The sequence below is a fragment of the Petaurus breviceps genome, unplaced genomic scaffold (assembly GCF_028583685.1).
Source record: "Petaurus breviceps papuanus isolate PSGF00001 unplaced genomic scaffold, PetGlider_PUasm1.0 188, whole genome shotgun sequence".
Taxonomy (NCBI): Eukaryota; Metazoa; Chordata; class Mammalia; order Diprotodontia; family Petauridae; genus Petaurus; species Petaurus breviceps.
Window position 1 is genome coordinate 35169129 of NW_027185804.1, and position 14284 is coordinate 35183412.

At 44.0% G+C, this 14284-nt stretch overlaps 1 pseudogene; it reads right to left on the minus strand.

Moving 5' to 3' along the window:
• Window positions 1-12769: 12769 nt before the first annotated feature.
• LOC138163443 (GTPase KRas pseudogene) lies at window positions 12770-13619 on the minus strand (annotated as a pseudogene).
• Window positions 13620-14284: the final 665 nt, after the last annotated feature.

The following is a 14284-nucleotide window of genomic DNA, read 5'->3' on the forward strand; positions in this document are numbered from 1 at the left end:
AGAGAAGAGAAGAGAAGAGAAGAGAAGAGAAGAGAAGAGAAGAGAAGAGAAGAGAAGAGAAGAGAAGAGAAGAGAAGAGAAGAGAAGAGAAGAGGCTCTGTTATCTTCAGAAAGTCACCTGGCCTCTTAGTCTCAGTTTTCCTGTATGTAAAGTGAGGAGAGAAACTCCTATTTTCTAAGAAAGGAGGGATCGAAGTGGGGCTGGATGGATGGAATGGTGAATTGGTGATTGGTTGGATCACAGGATTTTAGAATTGAAAGGGGCTTTACACACCATCTAATTCATCTGGCCCTTTCTTGAGATGAAGAAAGTGAGGTTCGGAGATACAGCATGCATTCATGAAAGAATTTCTGGTCTTGAGGCAGGATGACCTAGGTTCAAATAGCACCTCATACACTTACTAACTGTGTGACTCTGGGTAAGTCACTTAAATTCTCTGCCTCAACTTCCTCATGTGTAAAATGAGGGGGGTTAAATTCCATCACCTCCAAGGTACGTTCTGGCTCTGGGTCTATGATCCTATCATCCTCAACTGTCACACCATGGGAATAATATGTCAATACTTACCTTACAGGGGGATAATTGTGAAGCTCAAGTGAGATCCTGTATAGAAAGTTCTTTGCAAACTTCAACAACACCCTGTATAATTATTAACATCTTATAAGTGAGGGAAATTGACTTGCCCAAAGTCACACTGGAAGGGTCAGGGCAGGGATTCCAGGAAAAATTCTCTGAGTTTTCTGGGCAAAATCCCTACAAATATACAATTTGGAGACTCTACTAAGTGGTTGAGTGTCTAGGGTCTTCCCCCACGTTTCTGTATCTACAGTGAAGTTGGGCATGTGATGGAGAGGGGAAAGGGCAGGGTCTCAAACATCTCATACACTCTGCCTCTTACACCTCTCCCAAGCTTCCCACCTTTCCCCTGTGCACCAACCCTAAAAACCACAAGACCTCTTAATCCCAACTTTCCTTAAATTCCTTGTGGTTCCTCTCCAAGCAGAATTCTTGGTGCTTCACACCTTTTAGTCTCATGAGGGAGCAGCTGCCAGACTCCTCCTCACACCCTTCTTCCTAGGCTCCCCCCCTCTGCTCCTCCCACACTCCCCTATATTTTCTGAGAGGGGAGGGGAAGAGGCCTCTCCATCCTAATCCCTTCCACTTTTTTACTCAAGACATTCAGCTTGGTACAGTGAAAATATCAAGGGTTCTAGAGCAAGAATTCTTTTTTTTTGTGAGGGGAGAAGGCAGGGCAATTAGCGTTAAGTGACTTGCCCAAAGTCACACAGTTAGTAAGGGTTAAGTGTCTGAGACCTCATTTGAACTCAGGTTCTCCTGACTCCAGGACCTTCTGTTTCCAACATTCCATGATTCTAGTGCTCTAGTTAATTAATTAGTCAGTAGGCAATCACTATAGACCCTACTGCCTGCGATCAGTCCTGTTCTAGGTATTGGAAAGAATGAAGATCTCTAGTATGTGTTCCTACTTACACTGTCTATATCTTCTATGCACAAAGGTGTTGGCACATCCTCTCCCTCATTATAATGGGAGTCTCTTGAAGACAGGGGCTGTTTTTGTCTTTCTTTGTATCGCCAGCAGTTAACACATGGTAAGTTTTTAATAAACGCTTGTTGACTCACCAGCCGTAAAGAACTAACAGCCCTAGTTTACCTTTCCTATTATCTTGTTAACAAAATTTGAATCCAGCAGGGGCAGGGAAGGTGAAGACCTGAAGGGGAACTTTCATTGGCTTTAGGATGGCTGATCTCTCAGTCTCTGAATTTCATTATAGTTAAGCTCAGTTAATTTACTCAGCATTGATTTAACAAACACTTACAGCATTTGGGCACCAAGGGAGATGCAGAGATGAATAAGATGTAGTCCCTATCTCAGGATGGAGCTTCTCTTTGCTAAGGCAGTGGAAGTAGAGCAGTTGAAGTGAGGGCAAAGCAAGGCCAGGAGAAGAGAAGAGAAGATGGTTGCTGTTGTTGGGTCATTTTTCAGGGGTGCCCAACTCTTCATGGATTTTTTTTTGCAAAGATACTGGTGTGATTTGCCATTGCCTTTTCCATCTCATTTTACTGATGAGGAAACTAAGGCAAACAGGGTAAAGTGACTTGCCCAGAGTCATATAGCTAGTAAGTGTCTGAGGTCACATTTGAACTCAGGTCTTCTTGATTACAAGCCAAGTGCTATTTTCACTATGGCGTCACCTAGCTATTCCATAGATGAGATGCTGCACAACAGCAATTCTTTCCAAAAGGCAAATTAAAGGAGTCATGAGACAAGGATCTTTTCTGTAGCGGGTCCCCCCTTCTCCCCCTACTCTTCTCCAAGTCTGACCAGGGCTCTGCACATGTGTAATGTCCCAAGAACAGAGCTGCCCCAAAATGGGCTGGCTTTGGATGTAATGAGTTCCCCATCACTGTGGGGGTCCAGAGATTAAATGACTTCTCAGGGATGTTATAAAATGCCTTACATTCCTTACTCCTAAGGATTAAGTTGGATATCATTCCAGATTTAAAAAAACAAAATATTTAAGGGAAAACACCAGGAAAGGAAAGGAAGAAGAGAGAGAAAAGGAAAAGAGGGAAGAAGAAAAATCTAGGTGGCATTCTGAATAGAGCACAAAACTTGAAGCTGGGAGGATCTGACTTCAAATCTTGCCCCAGATACTTACCATTTGTGTGACCCTGGACAAGTCACTTAGCTGACCTCTTGACCTCAGTTTCCTCATCTGTAAAATGAGAAGGCTTGACTCAGTAGCTTTTAAGGTTCCTTCTAGCTCTAAATCTGTGATTCAAAGGAAGGAGGAACAAAGAGGGGAGGAGACAGGAGGAAAAGGAAGAAGAGAAAAAGAAGTAGAGAACAGGTCTGTCTCTTCTCTTCCCTTCCCTTCCTCTCTGTCTCTCTGTCTCTGTCTGTCTCTCTCTGTCTCTTTGTCTCTGTCTGTCTGTCTGTCTCTCTCTCCAGTTCCAAGAAGCAGCCAATGAGACCTCTACTGTTTACTCTAGATAAGAAGAGTGGATTTAGCAGCCTGCCAATGCTGCTGATGGATATTTCCTCTAGAGTCCTGTGAGAGGGGTCTGACTGAAGAGAGAATGCTGGAAATCCCTGTCTCTAGAAACTATTGTCTTTCTTCCCCTAGAAGCCTGGCATATGGGCCATTCCTGGCTCTTTGATTCAACCAACAAACATTTATAAAATGCCTACTGTGTGCTAGACCTTCAATTCAAAACTGGACATATAAAGATTGAAAACAACTGGAGTTACTTCACTTGTGGAGTTTGTGGTCTAATCAAGGAGGGACAATTAGTACATAGACAAGAAGAAGGCTAGAAGCAGAGATCAAGGTAAAGCTAGATCCCCTGAGAAACATGCCCCCTGCCATGTGCGTGTCCTGAGGTAAAGGCCTGTTTGCCTCGCCCTCAGAAAAGGCAGCAACCAACAAACTAAGGAGGCTGTCATCTGGCCTGTTTGTTTTGGCCTCTGTCTTCCTCATGTCTCAGGAGCAGTCTAATGCTTCCCTATTTGGTATCATTTAAAGGCTTATGCATGTCTCCTTCCTAGGTCCACCTCTCAGCCCTTTCCCTACTTAATGTCACTGTGTCTGAAATGCTACCATTAATGATTCATTCCTTTGGGTTAAACATTACACTTCCCCTATGATTTTCTGTTAGAAAACAGAAGCCGCTAAGAAAAATGATTCAGTAACCAGATCTGGTATTTTATAAAGATTCACCATTTTTCAAGGACTTCACATGTTGTTCACTTGTTCCAGTCATGTCTGACTCTTCATGACCCCATTTGGAGTTTTCTTGGAAAGATACTGGAGTGATTTGCCGTTTCCTTCTCCAGCTCATTTTATAGATGAGGAAACTGAGGCAAACAGGGTTAAGTGACTTGGCCAGGGTCACACAGCTAGTAAGTGTCTGAAGCCATATTTCAATTCAGGTCTTCCTGACTCCAGGCCCAACGCTCTAACCACTGAGCAACCTAGCTGCCCAAGACAAATATCTTGTCCCATAAGATCCTCTTGATAACCCTTATGGGATAGGCAGAGCAAGGTTCTTTTCCCATTGTATGAAAAGTAAAGCTCGAAGTCATTGAATTTTAGAGATGGAGACAATCTTTGAGATCATCTCATCTAATCTCTTCATAATACAAGTACTGAGGCCATAATGGGGAAATTAGTATTAGTGTTGGGACTAGAAGTTTGGGCTCCTGCCTCCCAGGCCAGTGCCCATGAAAGCCTATCCTGCTTCCTTTAACAAATTAGCATTAATTTCACCCTGAGAAGAGGAGGAGGGTGGGGGAGGTAGCCCAAGAACATTGGTCATCAGGGCTAGGGCTTCTGGGGGAAGTCACCCAAAGCCAGGGGCATGGAGGGAGAGCTTAGGAGGTGAGACCTGCATCTTGGCCCCCTTCCCAGTCTAGCATGCTACGGGTTAGCTCTAAATGCATGAAATGACTATTTAGGTAGAGAAGGAACCCAGGGAACTCCCACTTTCGAGGCTAAGAGCTAGGAGCCAGAGGAATCAAGCATCAAAGGGGCTTTGTGTTTGATCTAAATTGGGAACTCCCAGATTTACACTTGCCCTTTGAAGTAGACCCACCCCTCAGGTTTTTGTAACTATTAGATTTAAGGAATAATTTTTTTTGAAGGGGGGAAAGAAAGGCAATTGGGGTTAAGTGACTTGCCCAAGGTCATACAGCTAGTAAGTGTCAAATGTCTGAGGCCAAATTTGAACTTAGGTCCTCCAGACTTCAGGGCTGGTGCTCTACTTACTGCACCACCTAGCTGCCCCCAAGGAATAATTTTTAAAATGAAATTTTGAATGGGATGAATAAATTAGGCAAGATAAAGGCTGGACTAGAGATCTCCCAGAATTCCACAGCCCAAATCAGGGTTGTTTAATTCAATTCATTTCAGTGCTCTATAACAAGCATTTGTTAAGAGCCCCATAAGCTCCAGGCACTGCTCTAGATGCTGGAGACACAAAGACAAGAGTGAAACAGACCCTGTCCTCAAGGAGTTTCCATTGTACTGAAGGTGGGTGTCTCCTTATCCCTACCTTTCCTGTTGACTTCTGGAAACCTGGTTGTCTAAAAGAGGGGCTAGGGATGGCTAGATGGCACAGTGAATAGAGCACCAGCCCTGGAGTCAGGAGGACCTGAATTCAAATCCAACCTCAGACAATTAACACAAAACTAGCCGTGTGACCTTGGGCAAGTCACTTAGCCCCAATTGCCCTGCCTTCTCCCCTCCAAAAAAAAAAAAGCAAAAAAAAAATTAAAATAAAAGAGGGGCTTGACCTAGGGGACTCAATCCACTTATCTCCCACACACTTTTTTCCCCTAAGATTCCACAGTCTGATATGGGAGATAGAGCACAGGATTTAGACTCGGGTTCAAATCCTGCCTCAAACATTTACCTGAGCCTCAGTTTCCTCATCTAGAAAATGGGGATAAATGATCCCTTGTAGAACCTTCCTGACAGGCTTGTGGTAAGGCCCAAATGATATCATGTATGGGAAGCATTTTGCAAATCTTCCAAGCTCTCTATAAACGTCTACTCTTATTGTCATGGCTTCAGGAGCTGCTTCCAAGGGGCAGGCAACGGGATGAAGAGAAGAAATGGCTAATGAGACTCTCCGAGTAGCCTGGCGGGCCTTGATTGGGATTGATTTCAGGTAATTTCTCCCTTCACTTCCAGCTGAAATACCTAATCAGTAGCTCCTCCTAAGGAGGCGGAGAAAAAGACAGCATAGGCTTGTCTTAAGGCGATTAAGTATTGCCTAACACAGCCTCATGTATAGAGTAGGCACTTAATAAATGTTTGTTTGATCAACTTTCACCAGGTAGGAGTCAGAAGGCCTGGATTTAAGTTGTTTCCTATCTCTGATCCTCAGGGTTCTCATCTGCAAAAGGGGTCAATAATACTGTCCAAATGGACCTCGAGGAGATAGATGGTCGTATGTCTGCCCTTAGCTCTCAAAGAGGACCAGTGACAACAGAAGGGCGATGTCTTGACTTGCAAGTGAATTAGATTTAAGTGATGAGCCTTACTCTCTCCCCCAGAATCATCAGAGTCCAGTGGCAAGAATCTGGGGATACACACACACACACACACACATTCACTCTCATATATATATATATACACACACACACATATACATATATATTTACACATATACACACACTCACACACATATATGCATGTATACATACATATATATACACATTTACATGCACTTATACACATACATATATACACACACATACACACACACATACTACGTAAATAGAGAAAGCTATTCCTGAAGCTGAAAGGCAAGTTCGGGGTCTCCCTAAGAGAGAGGGCATGATCATCAGTAACACAACCCAGCACTTCAAAGTTGGCAAAGCAATTGATATGAGCAAGTCACTAGACCTTTCTGAGCCTCGGTTTTACTATCTGCAAAATGGGACTTTTGTTCATCAATTTGGGTCATATCTGACTCTCTGTGACCCTATTTGTTTTTTGTTTTGTTTTTGTCAAAGATACTGGAATAGTTTGCCATTTCCTTCTCCAACTTATTTTACACATGAGAAAACAGGCAAACAGGGTTAAGTGATTTGCTCAGGGTCATACAGCTAGTATATGCATGAGGTTGGATTTGAACTCAGGTCTTCTCTAATTTCAAGCCCAGCACTCTCTCCACTGTACCACCTAGCTGCTCAAAATGGGATTACTGATACTGATAACTTCTACCATACTAGGTGGTTGTGAAGGTCAAATGCACCAGATAAAGGGCTTTTCTGGGAAGGGAGGGAGAAGCCCTCCGGGTATTATTGTCCGTCCTTACCATTTCAGACCCAGGTGCTGAGGCCCCAGTAGCTTGCCCAAGGTCACCCAGCTGGTGTGTGAGGTGGGGATGTGAATCTGGTCCTCCTGAAACCACATCGGCTCTCATCTGTTCACCATGCAATCTCTCAGGAAGCCATTATCATCTTGATGCCAAAGGGCATCAGAAAACCAGCCTCTACAAGGTGGCTTCTTTTGCTGAGAATATCATATGTGACCCTAGAAAATGCACCTTACTGAGCCTTTGTTTCCTTATCTGTAAAATATGGACAATAATGCCATCCTTGGCTCAGTGAGTAAGAGTACCAGCTCCAGTGTTGGGATGACCTGGGATCAAATCCGGGCTCAGATACTCAGCACCGCACCAGAAATAACTGGTCGTGCAACCTTGAGCAAGTTACTTAACCCCGATTGCTTTAAAAAAAAAAATAATGCCATCCTTCCTTCCGAGATCATTGTATCCAATGAGGTATTTATAACGCATTTTATAAACCTCACAAGAGCTATGTAAATATTTTTATTACTGTCACTGTTGTTGGAAGATCCTTTCCAGGCCTACAATCCATCCAGCTCAAATACTGTGCTTTCTTTTCGGGAGAATGAAGTGGTTGAGATACTTGGGCCCAGGGACCAATGCATCTCCTTCACCTGCTGCCCAAAGAGCCCTCAGTGGGAAATAAATTTGGACCTTGCTTGAATCTCTTGTCCCCAGCTTTCACCAGTGTCCCGTCCTGCGGGACCAAGTTATTCGTGGGGCCGAGGAGGACCCAGCCTGCAAAGGAATGGGTGGGAAAGAAGGAGCGAGACCAAGAGAGTTTGTTTTAAGGTCTGATGAAGAGAGATTTATTGCTGGTAAACAGGACTTATATACTCTTTGAAGAAGTGGGCAGGGAGAGGGATTCTTGTAAACTGTTGAAACATTTTGTGGTTAGAACACCTGGTGCCGAAACACTATGTGGTCAGCAGATTCACGTGGCATGGTACTCGGGAGTGTGGCCTTCCTACAGGGGGAAGGGTACTTGGCCCTAAGGCCTTGGTTGCTAACATGTCCCCCTTTTTTCTTTTAAAAAGGTAGGAAACACTTAAACAAAAGACCAGTGAAAGGCCCATCTTAGGCTATGGGGCTGATGTCCACGGCCAAGACCTATAATGGCAGAGCCCCTGTCTTAGGCTATGCGGGTTGCCCCCATCTCTAGCATCTAAGTGGCAGACCCCCTGTCTTAGGCTATGTGGGTTGCCCCTGCCCCTGGCATCTTAAAAGAACATTCCAGAGATGGACCCACAATAATCCTGTCATTGGGTGCATCTGCAGCAGAACATTCTAGAGACGGACCCACAATAATCCCGTCTTTGGGTGCATCTGCAGCAAGGTCTAATGTTGCTGGCTCGTGGGCCCCTGTATTCCTGTCATGGGCTCTTTCACGGCGTTGGTCAAAACCTTATGATCTACGAAAACATTTCCACACCCTCGAGTACCACGGGTCGGAATCTGCACCAGCAAGAGTAGAAAATTGAAGGCCTTCGAGGATGGTCGTAGAAGGAAGGTCGTCACAAGACCCACCGGAATTAAGCCGATGATAGTGAACAGCAATGGGTTTCCTAAGAGCCGAGTCAATCTGTGATTTAACAAAAGTGGTTAGTTTGTTGAAGGCCCAGGGCCCGAAGGAAAGGAGCAACAGAATCCCCACGAGGGGTCCCAAAAGAGTGGGGAGCAAGGTAGTCAGCCAGGGGGATGTAGAGAACCAGTTTTGATACCAGGATTCCTTCTGATCTCTTTCCTTCTTCCTTTTTTCTAAACTTTCTTCTTCTACAAGGCCAAGCTTGTTAGTATAGAAACAGCATTCTTCTTTTAGAGCAGCGCAAAGGCCGCCTTGCTGTAAAAAAAGGAGATCTAGGCCTCGCCTATTTTGCAAGACCACCTCGGCCAAGGAGGCCACAGAGTCTTTAAGATTTTCAAGGCCTGCTTGGAGTTCCTGGAGGTCCCTATCAATAGGTGCACTAAGCTGAACATACTGCATATTTGAATTGACCAAGGAGGCAGTCCCAGTTCCAGTGCCAATGGACCCAAGACCTATGAGGACAGCCAAAGTAAGTGCGGTCAGGGGTTCTCTTTTAGTCCTACTGTGTGGATTGGAGCCTCATTCCCAGAACCGGAGGAATTCGTCTGGGTAGTGGACAGTGAGGTGAGGAAGAAGGGAAACCTCCACACAGTAATCTTTATTTTTCAAAAAGGAGGTCTTAATCACAAAGGTGGTAAGTCCAGAGGAACAGGCAAGATAGGAATTATTTGGTGCTGCAATATATTGAAATGAGGCATTAACTATAATGGAACGATTGCAAACCTGTTCAAGTTGCCTGGGAGGGAGCATAAGCGGTCCCAAGAGACACAGGCCGAGGCCAGAAATGCGACTGAGGGTAAGGCCATGTTTATCCTTTGTTCCCCAGCGCAGGGAAGAGGTGTCATTAGTAAAGGTAAGGTTCCCAAAATGGGCAACTCCTTCATAAAAGGGGGGAGCTGAGGAATAACAAACCCAACAATCTTCTAGGGAATGGTTAGTCATTTTGCTAATTGCATATACAGAGGCGTTAACCAAAGAAAGAATAAGTTCAGCGGAGGAAGGGGGTCCATTGGGAAGTGTGGGCCGAAAGGGTTCACTTACTGGTGCTCTAGGTGTAGGGGAAATGGGCAGGGGATTAGGCTTGATTCTGTGCCCCTGAGAAGATCCCGAGTGAAGCTCAATATTGGGACCAACAGCCACAGGCTTATTTTGGTTAGGGATGCTCTTACGGAGCTTGATGGTAAAAGTCAAACCATTGTCATAGTTCTCTTGGTAGAGCCGCAGACCCCAAGACACACCCCGGTCCCAGTGAGTATATTTTTTTACCGGGTTCTGTAAATTGGATGCGCAGGGGATGGCACCACCCTGAGCACTCCTGGTTATTTCTCCACTCTGCACTATGGAGGAAAGGGTGTGTATAGTTAGCTTTAACCGTAATAAAATCCCAGGAGGAGGAGGGGTGGTTTCGCAGCTCCAGCTGTAGCAGTAGTAGTTTGCTAAGCCTCCGCACTTGGAGTTTAGGGCGCGATTTCTATGATAACCAGGGCAGACATAGAAGGAATAGCCTCTTAACCTACTCCTTCGCCCCTGACCCCCGCAGCCTCCCCATGCAGGAAGACCGGCTCTATGTGGGGGGGCCTGGTGCAGATCGGTGTATCCTTCTACATCCCAGTCGGCTGGTGCCCCTAAAGCTAATTTGCAAAGATCAGGGTATAGGGTAGGCCACCAGCCTTCAGATGTTATTTTTGACTCACTCCACACTGTATCACCTGCTCCATTTATTACCAGCCAGGTATGGTTGAGAAACTGGTACGAAGTGCCAGGGATGGCCCCGAAGATGACAAACAGGCAAAGGATCATTGCGATGTCTGGCAGGCTCGTCTGGTTCATGACGTCTCCTGAAACAAAGCACAGTTAGAAGACTTCCCAGGGAGATCCCTGGGCGAGTTGTGAAGTTTTATCAGGCGCTCTGGAAGCCATCTGGCGTTTTGTGCTTGTGTATCATAGACGCAGGCGTGTCCTTTGCCCCAGATAAGGACCGGGTCGGGGCCTTGCCATTTATTGGACAGTGGATCTTTCCACATGGCCTGTGCATAAGTGCTTGCCATGGATGAATGCCAGAGGTGTTCGGCAGCGGTTTTGCCATTAGCGTCATAAGTGAGAAAATTCAAAACAAACATTGCATGGTTTAGGAGGGTCTTAAAATTCCCTGTTCTGGGGTATAACATATCCCCCCCTGATTGTAATTTTAAGATCATATTTTTTAATGTTTGATGAGCTCTTTCAACTATGCCTTGGCCTTGAGGGTTATATGGGATGCCTGTGATGTGCTTAATCCCCATTTGGGCGCAGAACTGTCGGAAAGCAATGCTAGTGTAACCAGGCCCATTATCAGTTTTGATAGTTTGGGGCTGTGGGAGGACCGCTAGGGAGGCAAGAATGTGATAAATCACATGTTTAGAAGCTTCGCCCGTTTGGAGGGACGCAAAGAGGAAGCCGCTAAAGGTGTCAATGGAGACATGAACATATTTCAATTTACCAAAAGGTGGATAATGGGTAACATCCATTTGCCATATTCCCCTGGGCATTAACCCCCGGGGATTTACTCCCAAATGAGGTTCAGGTAGGAGGGTCAGGCAGCCCTTGCACTGACGCACTATTTGTCGTGCTTGTTCGCGAGTGATGGAGTATCGCAACCTAAGGGTTTGTGCATTAAGGTGGTGCAAGGCATGGGCTTTTTGTGCAGCGGAAAGAGGGAAGTCGGTGAGAGCAACGGCCACCAGTTGAGTGGCTTGATCGACTTCATCATTTCCTTCTGCCAATGGACCGGGCAAGCCTGAATGGGCCCGGACGTGACCAATGAAAAAAGGGGCAATTCGGGCAAGAATAAGGCGTTGAAGTTCTGCAAATAAGGGAGAGGCATTAGTCAAAGGGCGAATGAAAGGAACTGTTTCCAGAAGGGGGACAGAGTGTGCTATATAAGCACTATCAGTATACAAATTAAAAGGCTCTTGCAAGAGCTCAAAGACCTTAATAATGGCTACAAGCTCAACTAATTGTGCAGATAAAAAATGGGTATTAAAGCAGGATACCTGACCATCAATGCTAAATGCAGCAACACCTGTGGAGGAGCCGTCGGTAAAAACCAAACGGGCTCCTTGAATTGGTGTTGTTTTTGTTCCTTTGGGGAAAACCACAGGCGTCCTTTGCAGAAAATGAATCAATCTATTTGAAGGGAAATGATTATCAATAGTACCATGAAAGGAAATAGAACTAATAGCCCAATCATCATCATTCTGAACGAGCCACTGTACTTGTGCAGCAGTATAGGGGGATACAATATGATCGGGGTCTTTACCAAAAAGTTTTAAGGCAGCCTCATATTGTAAAACGAACACATAATTAGTGAGTAGATATCACATTTCTATCGGTTAGGACTCAGAGACCAATTACTTAATCACAACCAGAACTACAACTGCTTTAAAAAAAATAATAAAACATTGCCTTTTTACACTCCACATTACAGTACTAGAACTTACTGGTTTGACAATACGTTTAAAGCAACACTTAAGTAATTCTGTAAAGGGTTTCCATTACTCAAAATTTTACAGTTTCATTTAGAATGCCTAGATCTATTTTCTCGAAGATACCTGCTAATGAACAAGATTTAAGACTATGAAATGTGAAAGTAAATCAAAAATCATTATGCCAAGGAACAATATCCACTACAAAAAAAATTTTTTTGTTCTTTCATAAATGGAAATTAGACGGAATAAGGGATAATATGTAGCAGTATGTCTACATATATATACACATATATATTTTAAAATTATGAATATATAGTTAGATGTTGGCATTTCAAAAACAAACAACCCCTCAATTTAATGAAGAAGTAGGTTATTAAAAACCCTGACCATTAAAATTTGAATGTGTAATTGCCATTTTCTTTCATAATGTATATAAGTTAATAACAAAATTCCTTGGGGGTTAGGGATTTAGACTGTGGAATAAGTCCTAATGTCTCCTAAACACATCCCCTACTCCCATACCCCCAAACTGAAAATCCTTCCTAAAAATGACGGTTACAATTATGTTGTAATAATCACTAACCAACCTGATATTTGTAAATCAGAAAATATTTAAAAGTTCTAAAGTTCTAGAAACTAGTTGTTTCTAGGGTTAGACAGAATATAATTCAACTTTCAATAGGGGCAAACATACATTTAGAGCAAATAATTTAAAAAACATCCTTAAAACCTTCAATTCCCTGTCAGATGGGAGTCAAAAGGAATAAGAGGGAAAATCTCAGATATTCAATTTTTTTTTTTCCACAGGCATTGCTAGTTCAAGAATCAACACGAAGGGAATACTGGCACTTAGAGGAATAAAGTTTCCACTGTCATTTTAAAATAAGCATTCAGATAAAAGATAAGAGTTTGCATGAAGCAGAAAGAAAACTAGGCAATGCTAAAAAGCAAATGCTAATAATTTAGTATAATGTACAAAAATTATCTTAAGTATGCTTTGAGAAAAAAGTACAAATTTTATTTACATAATTATACACTTTGTCTTTGACTTCTTTTTACCATCTTTGCTCATCTTTTCTTTGTGTTTTCGAATTTCACGAACTAATGTGTAAAAGGCATCATCAACACCCTGTCTTGTTTTTGCCGATGTTTCAATGAAAGGAATTCCATAACTTCTTGCTAAGTCCTGAGCTTGTTTTGTATCTACTGTTCTGGAAGGTAAATCACATTTATTTCCTACAAGGACCATGGGTACATCTTCTGAATCTTTAACTCTTTTTATTTGTTCTCTATAATGGTGAATATCTTCAAACGATTTAGTATTATTTATGGCAAATACACATAGAAAGCCCTCCCCAGTCCTCATGTACTGGTCCCTCATTGCACTGTATTCCTCTTGACCTGCTGTGTCGAGAATATCCAAGAGACAGGTCTCTCCATCAATTACTACTTGTTTCCTGTAGGAATCCTCTATTGTAGGATCATACTCATCTACAAAGTGATTCTGAATTAGCTGTATTGTCAAGGCATTCTTGCCTACGCCACCAGCTCCAACTACCACAAGCTTATATTCAGTCATTTTCAGCAGGCCTCTCTTCCGCGCTGGAGAGACGCTGGGTCTCAGGCCCGCACAGCCGCCTGCGTTAGTACCGCTCTTGAGCCCACTCTGAAATGGCAGGGGCCGGGGAGCGTAGGTCTGGACTGCAAAAGGGGGGGGGATCTGCAAAGGGCTTGAGTTGAGGAGGGGCCAGTCTGGGTTATTATAATGAGCCGCCTCATCTTCTAGATCTGCCACATTTCCAGGATCTAGGGTGTCATCATTGGATGTTTTTATGAATATGGGAAAGTTCAGGGAGTCGGCTGCTGGCCATGTCTCCTCAGGGAAAGGGGGATAAAGGAGTTCTTTCGGGGCTATGGGCATGTCTATCACAACAGACGGGGGCAGAGACGTATTAAAAGCCTCCGTCTGTGGTAATAGACCCTCACGCACCTCTCTGTCGCCGGGGGCCAAGGAAGCCGAGGAGGCTGCTCGGGACAAGGGGTGGAGGCAGGACTCCGCGACTGACAGTAATTGTTGCCTATTTGGGTCCCTGTGGGCTGCTTCTACAACATCTCTGATGAGGCCCCAATAAGAGAAGACAGTCACAGGGACCGCCTCCGGACCTTCCGTTTGTAATTTCCTATTTAAATCTCTACCAACCTTCTGCCATTTGCCAGGGTGAATCTCTGGCCCATTTATAATGAACCAAGGGCAAACATCATTCACAAATAAAAAAAACTTAACTAAATCTTTTTTCTTAACTTTAACTCCCCTTTCCCTGAGTAATGATTTAAGGTCCTTTATAAAGA